We start from the raw sequence: 9,858 nt of genomic DNA, 5'->3' as shown, positions 1-9,858 counted from the left end.
ATTTCTTTCTTTGACTCTATTGTAAGGACAAGAACATTTCCATTTCCATTCCAAGTATATTTTTAATAACTGCTTGATTTTTCTTTACGTATATACAAATGAAGAATTTAAAAAGTTAAGAAAAATACCCCTTCCCTCCAAATGCCATTATTTTTGTAACTGGTGCTAGAGTTCGTGAGATTGAAGTTGCTCAAACGAAGGGAAATGAATAATGAGAAAGTGCCCACCGATAGTGTGAATGGGAGTGCGTGGACACATCACCATGCTATTTTATCGCATCCACTCAAACAGAGGGGAGTCCGGGGCTAGCCGGCCTCCGTAGGGATGAATGAAGATTCCACAGGTGTTAGCACACTGGCCTGGCAATGGGCCGGATTGGGTTGCAGAGGTGTTCTTCCCAAAACAAAGAAGATTACAAAGCTCTCCTGTCCACGGTGCCCATCCACGCAGGACCTATTTGTTATTGAATCCCATTCATTTCTGTTAGAGCTACATTCACTATCAGATGACGCGCCTCATGCCTGCGCGGAAATCCTGAGGATTTATTTGATCAGCTAATAACTACCATCAATGCAGAGGTGACTGGTTTGCCTACAGAGGACTGAAACGCGTTCTCTCTCAAGTGGGGCAAGGGGGTCAAACCAGTGCCGGGCCAAAAAAAAAAAGTCAAACAGTCAGAGGAAATGACTGATAAGCGAAGGGACTAAGGCCTCCTGTGTTGGCAAAGGTCACTTGAGACATTGAAATTCAATGGAGAGGATTTTAAGTTAAAGAAAACAGGCACACGCAATGGGGGAGGCTATCATGTTGTAAGAGAGCTTGGGGACCAGTGCCCCTTTTGCTATGGAAAGAAGCCAGCATGGGGGATGCTTTGCAGATGGGCTGGGGTAACTCACAGACTGTGGAACCCATCTGGCACACAGGTGTACCCCCTTGGATTCCTCGACCAGCCATCAAGAGCCATGTGCAAAAAAATTCCTACTGCTGTTTTGGGTAGAAAACAAGAGGAATTCTAGCTGAGAGATAATATCATTTTGTTGCGTGGGGTTTTTTTGTGTGTGTTTTTTTAAAGTATATGGGTCCCAGCCAAAACATTCTTCCCCCTGAAGATGATATCTTTAATCTACCTACTTAATTAACTAGCTCCTCCATGGATCAAATGATATTAGCGAGTTAGAGTAATAGTGTCACTGGAGTGGCCATTTAATTCTGGCAACTCTAAAGCGAATTATGTCATAAATGGATAGTTTATTCAATTCAGATCAGTTCCAATTCAATTCTCAGTCCCTTCTATGACCAAAGCAGTAAGCTAGATCCCGTAGCAGAAGAGAACAAGGCAGGAGGAGTCTCTGTCCACCATCTAGTGAGTAAAGCATTGTAATGTCAACCTGAAGGCATAAGGTTCGAATCTATCAGCTGCTTTTCAGGAGAAATCTCCTACGCGACTGACTGCCTCTGAAGACCCACTGAAGAGTCAGCTAAGATTCATACTATCCTTCATACACATTGTTTCACACCGTCATTCCTATTCATTTTATTTTATTTTATACTGATTCACTTACAAAGTTCATATCAATGTTATTTACTTTTTAATTGATGCATTAATGGATATTGATTGTAGATTCAAGTAAAATGAAGCCCTTGACAATTGCAATATTTTCTGTCTATCCTAATACTGCTTACTGGTTCAGTTGTAAAGGTTTTCATTTTTATTTATGAATATATTTCTTTTAGTTTCTTTATGTGAGGCATCTATGGGCAAACATTAACATTAAAACAAATGAAGCCAATAGAAAGAGGCGGGAAAGTATTTGTAACTATATACCCCAAACATAGAGGTCTCCTTATAATTTAACAAGTTCATGTAACAGAATAATTTCCAAAGACTGGTGGGCTAGTGGCAAGAATCTGCACTGCACTCCCGATGGCCTGCAGTTCGAATCTACCTGTGTGAGAAGGATGGACAATCTCCTCCTGTGCGATTAACTGCCTCTGAAAACGCGCCAGAGGGTCAGCTATGGGTCAGTCCTGACTCGACGGTATACAAACAATATCACAAATTGGAAGCATACAGAGGTAAAGTCTCAAATGGAAAAGGTTTTTATGTTCTGTAGATTGCACTAATTTTATACAACTGTGGAATATAGATATAATTCCTAGCAAGAGTAGTAAACTACTTATCAATCAAAATAAGACATTCCTACTGCTTATTACTACTACTGGATAAATAAAAACAAATGGAGGCCTAGTGGTGAAGAGCTGTATTGATAATCCAAAAGCAGTTGATTGCAATCCACCAAATGCTTTGTGGGGAAAAGGTGAACAATCCCTTCCTGTGCAATTTACAGTCTCTGAAAACCTGCTGGAGGGGCAGCTATGAGTTGGTTCTGACTCAATGGCATTGACAACAACTTATATGGGCTTAATTCCCACAAATATGCCTTTGTTGTTATGTGCTGTCAAGTCACGTGTGACTCATAGTGATTGTATGTACAGCACCTCTTAAACCTCACGGACTCTCCAGTACATCTATCCACAGTATCCTGGTTACTGTGTCAACCCATCTCATCCACGATCTTCTCCTCCCGCGCTGTCCCTCCACCCTTCCAACCATGATGTCCTTCTCCAAGAATGGATCTCTCCTGGCCATATGCCCAGAGTATGTGAGACAGAGCTTCAAAATCCTAGCCTCCAAGGAGAGACTTGATTTCACCCTCTCTAGGACAGACCTGTTTGTTCTCTAGACAGCCCATAATATGTGCAATAGTCTCCCCTCCAGTCCCACAACTCAAAGGCATTGATTTTTCTCTGATCATTCTTAGTCATTGCCCAGCTTTCTGTTGCATACTAGGTCACTGTGAAGACCATGGCCTGACTCAGGTGCATCTTAGCCTCCAGACTGTGATCTTTGCTTCTCAGTACTCTGGAGAGAAGTTCTGGCAGATTTTTCCCAGTGCAATTAGTCTTTTGATTTCCTGACTGCTGGTGCTAAGCGTGTTGATTGTGGAGCTCAGCAAGCTGTAATTGTTAACAACCTCAATCTCTTCTCCATCTATCACAGTGCTACCGACTGGCCCACGTGAGAATCTTTGTATTCTTGATGCTGAGCTTCAATCCATAACGAAGGCTCCAGTCCTTGACCTTTTGCTGCAAGTGATTTAGTGCTCAGCTTTGACATGCAAGGTTGTGTCATCTGTGTGTTGCAGGTTTTTGATCAGTCTTCCCCCAGTCCTGCTGCCACATTCCTATGCATCAACCCAGCCTCCTGAATGTGAAATTAGAGAGTTCCTCAGAGGCAAGGATGGTGAAACTTTGTCTCACATACTTTGGGCCTGTTGTGGGAACAGGCCAGTCCTTGGAAAGGACAGTATGCTTAGAAAGGTGGAAGGTCAGTGAAGGAGAGGAAGACTGTCAATGAGATGGACTGACAAAGTGACTGCATCAACGGGTTCAAGCAGAGACGATGAGGATGGTCCACTATAGAGCAAGGTTCAGATCTGTTATTGGCAGGGTCTCTGTGAGTCATGGTTGACTCAACAGTACCTAACAACAACAATGGTCGCAAAAATTCAAGACACAATTTCCCAACCCCAAACTTCCCTGACTTGCCAGTTTCTGCCCAGCCCTTTGGAAACATCAGATTATTAGCAGACTGGAATGAGAGCCTTTTATGTCAACCACACAGTGACGGAGTTATCTCTGCATGCTCTCAGTAGGGGATGAAATCTTGAACCACACTTTGAAAGACAGATAGCCTCTTAGAAATAGTTTGAGGACTAATTTAATTGCAATTTGCTTGTTAAACGGTTACAAATGACACACACAGAACTCTTCTCTGTGTGTTTGTGTCTCTGTGGGTATGTAGTTGTGTCTATGTGTCTATGGGCCATGATTTCAATCAGCTATTCTATGAATGTGGAGAAACGATGAAAGTTATACAACCGTTCAGGTCTTTCTTTCATAGGGTCACTATGAGTCGTCTATGACTCGATGGCACTTAACAACAGCAACAACAACAATGAAAGGGCTCTGTTGATCTGTTGACCAAGTGGACAGAAAGTTATGCTACCAAGCCAAAGGTGGGTGATTTTAATCTGTGGCCCTCAGGTTTGGTTTTAATTGTTTTTGGTCAAACATTCTTCTAGGTGGTATAGCACTGGTCTGTTCATTTGCTGTACAGAGGTAACTCATGGTTGCTGTGATGCTGAACACTGTGACACTGATGTGTCAAATGTGAGAATGGTCACCCATGGCGGACAGTGTTTGGTGGAGCTTCCTGATTAAAACAAGCTTGAAAGTGGGAGTGTCATCTACTTCCGAAATGGCTTGCCTCTGGAAACCCTATGAATGTGGAGAAACGATGAAAGTTATACAAATGTTCAGGTCTTTCATTCACAGGGTCGCTATGAGTTGTCTATGATTCAATGGCACCTAACAACGATAACAACAACAGTAACAACACATTATCAACCACCCCTACAACACACACACACACACACACACACACACACACACACACACACAATTGTCTGAACTGTCATCATTGAACAAGCCATGAATAATCTTATCAAAGTAATAGTGAGTGGTGCCCACCAATAGAATGAAAATTATTTGTTTCTCCTTTACTTTGTCCCCGAGGAATTTAATTTCTACTTTTTTGATGCTTCCACTGGAAATTACATGTAGAGGAAGCTCCTCTCTACCTACAAAGTTCTTATTTTTAGAACCTTTGGATTTTCTTGGGAAGTGTCATCTAGCTAGTAACTCTCTCTGACCTCGGTGATTTATGAATTCTGATGAACACCCAGGTCAAAGCCTTACTGTGCTAAGTAGCATTTTAAATTATTTTACTATACTTCCATTAAAATTCAGCTGCCAAGACACACTGTTGTGGACTACAGAATACAGGAACTCTGGAGAATCTTCCAATATTACTAGTAGTTTAAGTGTGTCAAGTGGGTTGGTATTACTATGAGAGAGAGAGAGACAGACAGACAGAGAAAGTGTGTGTGTGTGTGTGTGTGTGTGTGTGTGTGAGAGAGAGAGAGAGAGACAGACAGACAGAGTCAGATAGACACACAGACATTTACATTTCACGGAATATATTTATGTCCTTCCCAAGGTATAAGGGAATTTATCTAATAAATTGTGGTTTGTTTGTCTCACTTGTAGTTCTCATGCAAATGAATTAAAAAGATACCTTTTCGTTCCATTGTTTCATCTTGGTAACAAAATGAAACATCTTTGGACCAGAGACAATCCAAAGGCATCAATTACTTAAGTATTTCATAACACACCCTTTCATATCAACTTAAAAACCATAGTAAACTAGCTTTAATGGTGGAAAAGGGTAAGATCTGTGGGGTAAGTAGTCCTATGATAAAACAGATAAGTGAGTTTAAAGTACAGCAATTCACGATCGGGGAGAAAGCCGATGCGCGACATCCACATGTCTGGAGAGTATTTAAACTATTTCACTTTATAAACTTCAACGGGGGATATGATTTCTGGTGTTCTGGCTTACACAATCACTTGGGAATGAATAATTCATAGGCTTTTTTACCAAGCCTCAAGTGTAAATCAGTCAAATATAGCAACATGATATTCATGCTGAATTTTTAAGTACTTAAACACTGAGATGGAAACTTTTTCTTTTCAAGAGCGAGGGGGAAAGAATGTCATTCTCCATTCTCGCTCCTCATGAAGAAGCATGTACTTAAGAAATTAAAGGAAGAAGGGGGGGTGCTTCATGAAGGCATCTAATTAAACAATAAACCACTTACTGTCACAGAAGTGAAAGAAAAGCTACTCAAAAAAACTTTCTCAGTGTTATGTTTCTTTTTTATTAACATACTGATGTGAAACTAAACAGAAAAGGCAATCTAATAACAAACATTCCTCTGAGACATGTTCAGGGAGCAAAAGGACATCCAGTTATTGTTCTGCCCATCCGATTGGTCCATATATGGCATTAAAGGTACAATAGACGGAAACAGGAAACAGACTGGTACATCTGTAGCATCTTATTAGCAGCTAATGGTTATCTGCGAAGAACACGCACATAATGCTGAGTCGTCTGTAGCAATCTCCCAAGCAATTACTCTTAATTAGTGGGTTCTGTTTATAGATTCAACTTAGTGTACCCTCATGTATCAAAGAGATGAAGGCATCTGGAGAGGAAGAAATGATGCTCTTAAAGGAAAAGTCTTGCAAGATGGTGGAGGATTTCTTGCTGAAGAAGTGACCTTAATTTCCTTCCCTGCCCTCCTTATCAGAGCCTTTCTCCTTTGTGCAATAAATAAAGGGGAATGATATTTGTAGCACATTCAGTGCTAAGGATATTTTACCGTCTACTTCAAATAAAAAGAAGGAGAAGACAGTAAAACCAAATATCGGTGCAGGACAGAAGCACTCCCCTCCAACTGTACTTCGAACCGCTGCCAGGAGGCCCCATCCTCCACGTTCTGGCCCGGCGCAGCGCTTTAATTCAGACAGCACCTGCATTTGGTGAATGCCAAGTTGGAAGCTCCGGGGCAGAATGGTCTGTGTAACCAGCTGCGTCACCATAAAAAGAACATAAAACACTTTTTTCCATGCCAATCTCGTCAAAGGAGATGCGCGCATCCACACGCATCCGCTGGGCCAATTGTAACTGTCAGCAAATGGAAAAATATTCAGTGGCTCGGTCCTTTCCCACATAGCATGGCTGTGCACCATCCCATGCTCTTTTAAAGAAAGTTCCTTTCAATTCGTGCATTCCTTGTGCCCATGCCAACAACCGTCTTGGTATCTTTCTTAAAGTTACCAAAAAGAAGCCTCCCACCTTACACGTAACTCTTTTCCACCTTAATGTTCTCAAATTTTTTTTTTTAAAGTTAAACGTCATTGTTCAAAATATCGATTATAGTTTCTCAGGATAAAATCCTATCTGCTTTGGGAGCTCTGGTGGCCTAGTGGCAAAAAGCTGCACTGCAATCCCAGAGGTATGCAGTTTGAATCCACCAGATGCTCTACTGGAGAAGGAGGGACAATCCCCCCCTGTACCAGTCAGATCTGATTTGACAGTACACACAAACAAAATAATAAAATAAAAAAGTGAAAAAAAAATATCCTATGTGCTTTTAGACCCCGTGTGTCTGGGTGATGTGACACTAAATTTTAATCATCGTTGGAGTTTCATCCCTCTCCCAGGTAGAAAAAAAAATCCCGTGTTACTCCTGAAGTGCCCAAGGCTTGGGTCTTGGTGGGTTTCTACACCTATCAGATTATGTTCATAGCATGCAGTTCAATTCCTTTGAAAGTTACATACATTCCTTTCTGATTTCATGGAATTTTTTAAAAGGAAACTCAGGAATGCCAAGCCAGAACATTAATAGATTACCTGGGACCACTCTCTTAAGACTAAACTTTGGAGTTCCACAGAATAGAAACCTGGAACAGATTCAGTAGAAGATACTCCTTAATAACACAATGAGGATCTTGGGAATGGTAGCCTAGAACAAAAAAAAATCTTGTCTTAACACTATGGTTTAGAGGAGAGATTGGGAAAAATCATCCTGCTTTCTCATAGCCTGTTTCCAGAAGAAACTCATCCAAAAATTATAGCAGCAGGGAATTCTTGGTGCACTTGGCACTGAGATTTAAATGCAACCAGAATTGTTCTCAAGGCCCAGCCATTAAAACATTGTCTCTTTCGACTTTCTGGTATCTTAAGAGAGCTTTTCACTGTGAGAAAGTGTGAAAATGGCTGTGTGTGTAATCTGTTAGGAGGTCAGGGATAGGTTTTCTGTTAGCCAAAACTAAAAGAGACCTGCAATAAATATTTACCCTGATCTGATAAAAAAAAAAAAAAGACTAAACTTTGCATATGCAAGAACACTGGCTGCATTTTTGAGGAGCCCACAAAAGGTTTTGGAGGGTTTTTTTAAAGTTTACTACAAGTCAGAATAGATGTTCTCTCTTTTTGAGTTGGAATGGACCCAAAGCTGACACTCCAGCAGGGTTTCAGAGGTGGTAAACTGCATCAGAAGAGATTTCCCATCCTTCTCCTGCAGAGAATCTGGTGGATTAGAACTCCATGCCTTTGGGATTGCAGCACAGCTTCTTACCAATAGGCCACCAGAGTCAGTCTGCACAAAAGCTCCTCTCTGTCACAACTCTTGAAAGGAAGGAAACCAAAAGTTGGGCTTTTCACTGGCTTGAGCGTCCAGAGACACGGCTGAGTGGTGTCAGCCCCAGGCATCAGGCTGTGGTGATGGTGGTGGCAAGCAGAAGCAGTTTGGCACCAGCAAAGTGGGTTTGCTCTTCTCTGGAAGCCCCCTCTTCTCCGAAAGCAACCCCAAGGCTAGCTGGCCTGCCTAACAGGCAAAGCAATCTCTTCTTACTCAGTTTCATTGTATTACATACTTGTATTTCAGAATTAAAATGTCACAAATTGTTCTGATGCCCCTACCCAGAGGAAAACCAGCTGAAATGTGGAAAGTACATTTGTAAAGAGAATTCTGTGACTCTTAGGGAGATGGTTAAAAGCTGGAGGTCAAACAACAGCATTCGCTTGGTGCATAGAGTAGGGATGGGGATGGAATGAGGGGCGGACAGGAGAGGAGAGTGAGATGATTACATCACACAAGGACAATGCACCTCAAACTAGATGAGCTGTGGGAGGTGGGTGGGAGGCAGAAATAAAGAATCGAAAGAAAACTGGGTTATTCTGTCTTGCTGCTGCGTTTTGTGCTCCAGGACTAGCATGAAATGGGGGCCTAGGACATGAGGTGTCTCCAGTTGTCCTCTTCTCTCATGGAGCTCCCCTGAGAGCGTGAGTGTGTGTGTCCATCCCCTGTACCGACTGACCACTGTACATAAGTACATAATAGAAACAGCTCAAAGAAGACATGATCACATTGTTCATGACCATGTTTCCTGATAAGACTGTATCATATGTGTCCTTTATCATGGAAGGTCTCTCGGGAGGCATACTCTACTGACACAGCTCCCAGGGAGTCTCACTGCTAAGGCAAAGACTGTACCTCGCTGGTGGTTCGAGGCCATTGGCTGCTTCATGGGGATAACGGTGGGCACAGTCTTCTGTCGTGCAATGGAGAGACTCAGAAACCTGGAGAGGGTCAGTTACAAGGAGGTTCAGATCTGATGGCAATGAATGATCATTTGAGGGGCCTTTCTAGGGAGGACTGAACAGATGACTATGTGTTCGCCGGGGAGAAGGAAAGTTGGCAGTTCAAACGTACGCAGGGGCATCTCAGGAGACAGATCTGGCGCTCTCTTTCCCAAAGCCTAGGAAACCTCGGGGAGAGAGCAGCAGTTCTACTGCGTAAGCACCGGGTTCCAGGAATCAGGACTGACTCAGTGGAAACTAGAGCAAATTACAGCTATACGTGAAAGTGAAAATTAGACACAACTTCAATGCACTGATTGACATGACAGCCACAATGACAATAGGTGCTGATATATCAGAGATTGGGGAAAAGTGGCAGGTCTGAGCAACAATTCATTCTGTCACACTCAAGGTCACCGTGACCCAAGGGAGACTAAATGCCCCCCAACAACCATTTTTCTAGAGACTCTACATTTACACTGAGGGAACACTGGTGGCTTAATGGTAGGGAGTTGTATGGCCAATCCAAAGGCAAGTGGTTCAAATCCACCAGCTGTTTCCCAAAAGACAGATGGACAATCTCCTTCTGTGTGATTTATAGCCTCTAAAAACCCACTGGAGAGTCAGCTGTGAGTTGGTTCTGACTTAATGGCACATTACAACATACATCTATGACATGTACATACATGTGTTACATCTTCATACATGTATTATCACAAAGGATTGTCAATACCAGGCCCTCCTCT

The sequence above is a fragment of the Elephantulus edwardii genome, unplaced genomic scaffold, assembly GCF_000299155.1.
Source record: "Elephantulus edwardii isolate Elephantulus edwardi_28Jun2011 unplaced genomic scaffold, EleEdw1.0 scaffold00027, whole genome shotgun sequence".
Classification (NCBI taxonomy): Eukaryota; Metazoa; Chordata; class Mammalia; order Macroscelidea; family Macroscelididae; genus Elephantulus; species Elephantulus edwardii.
Note: the sequence above shows the minus strand (reverse complement) of the source record.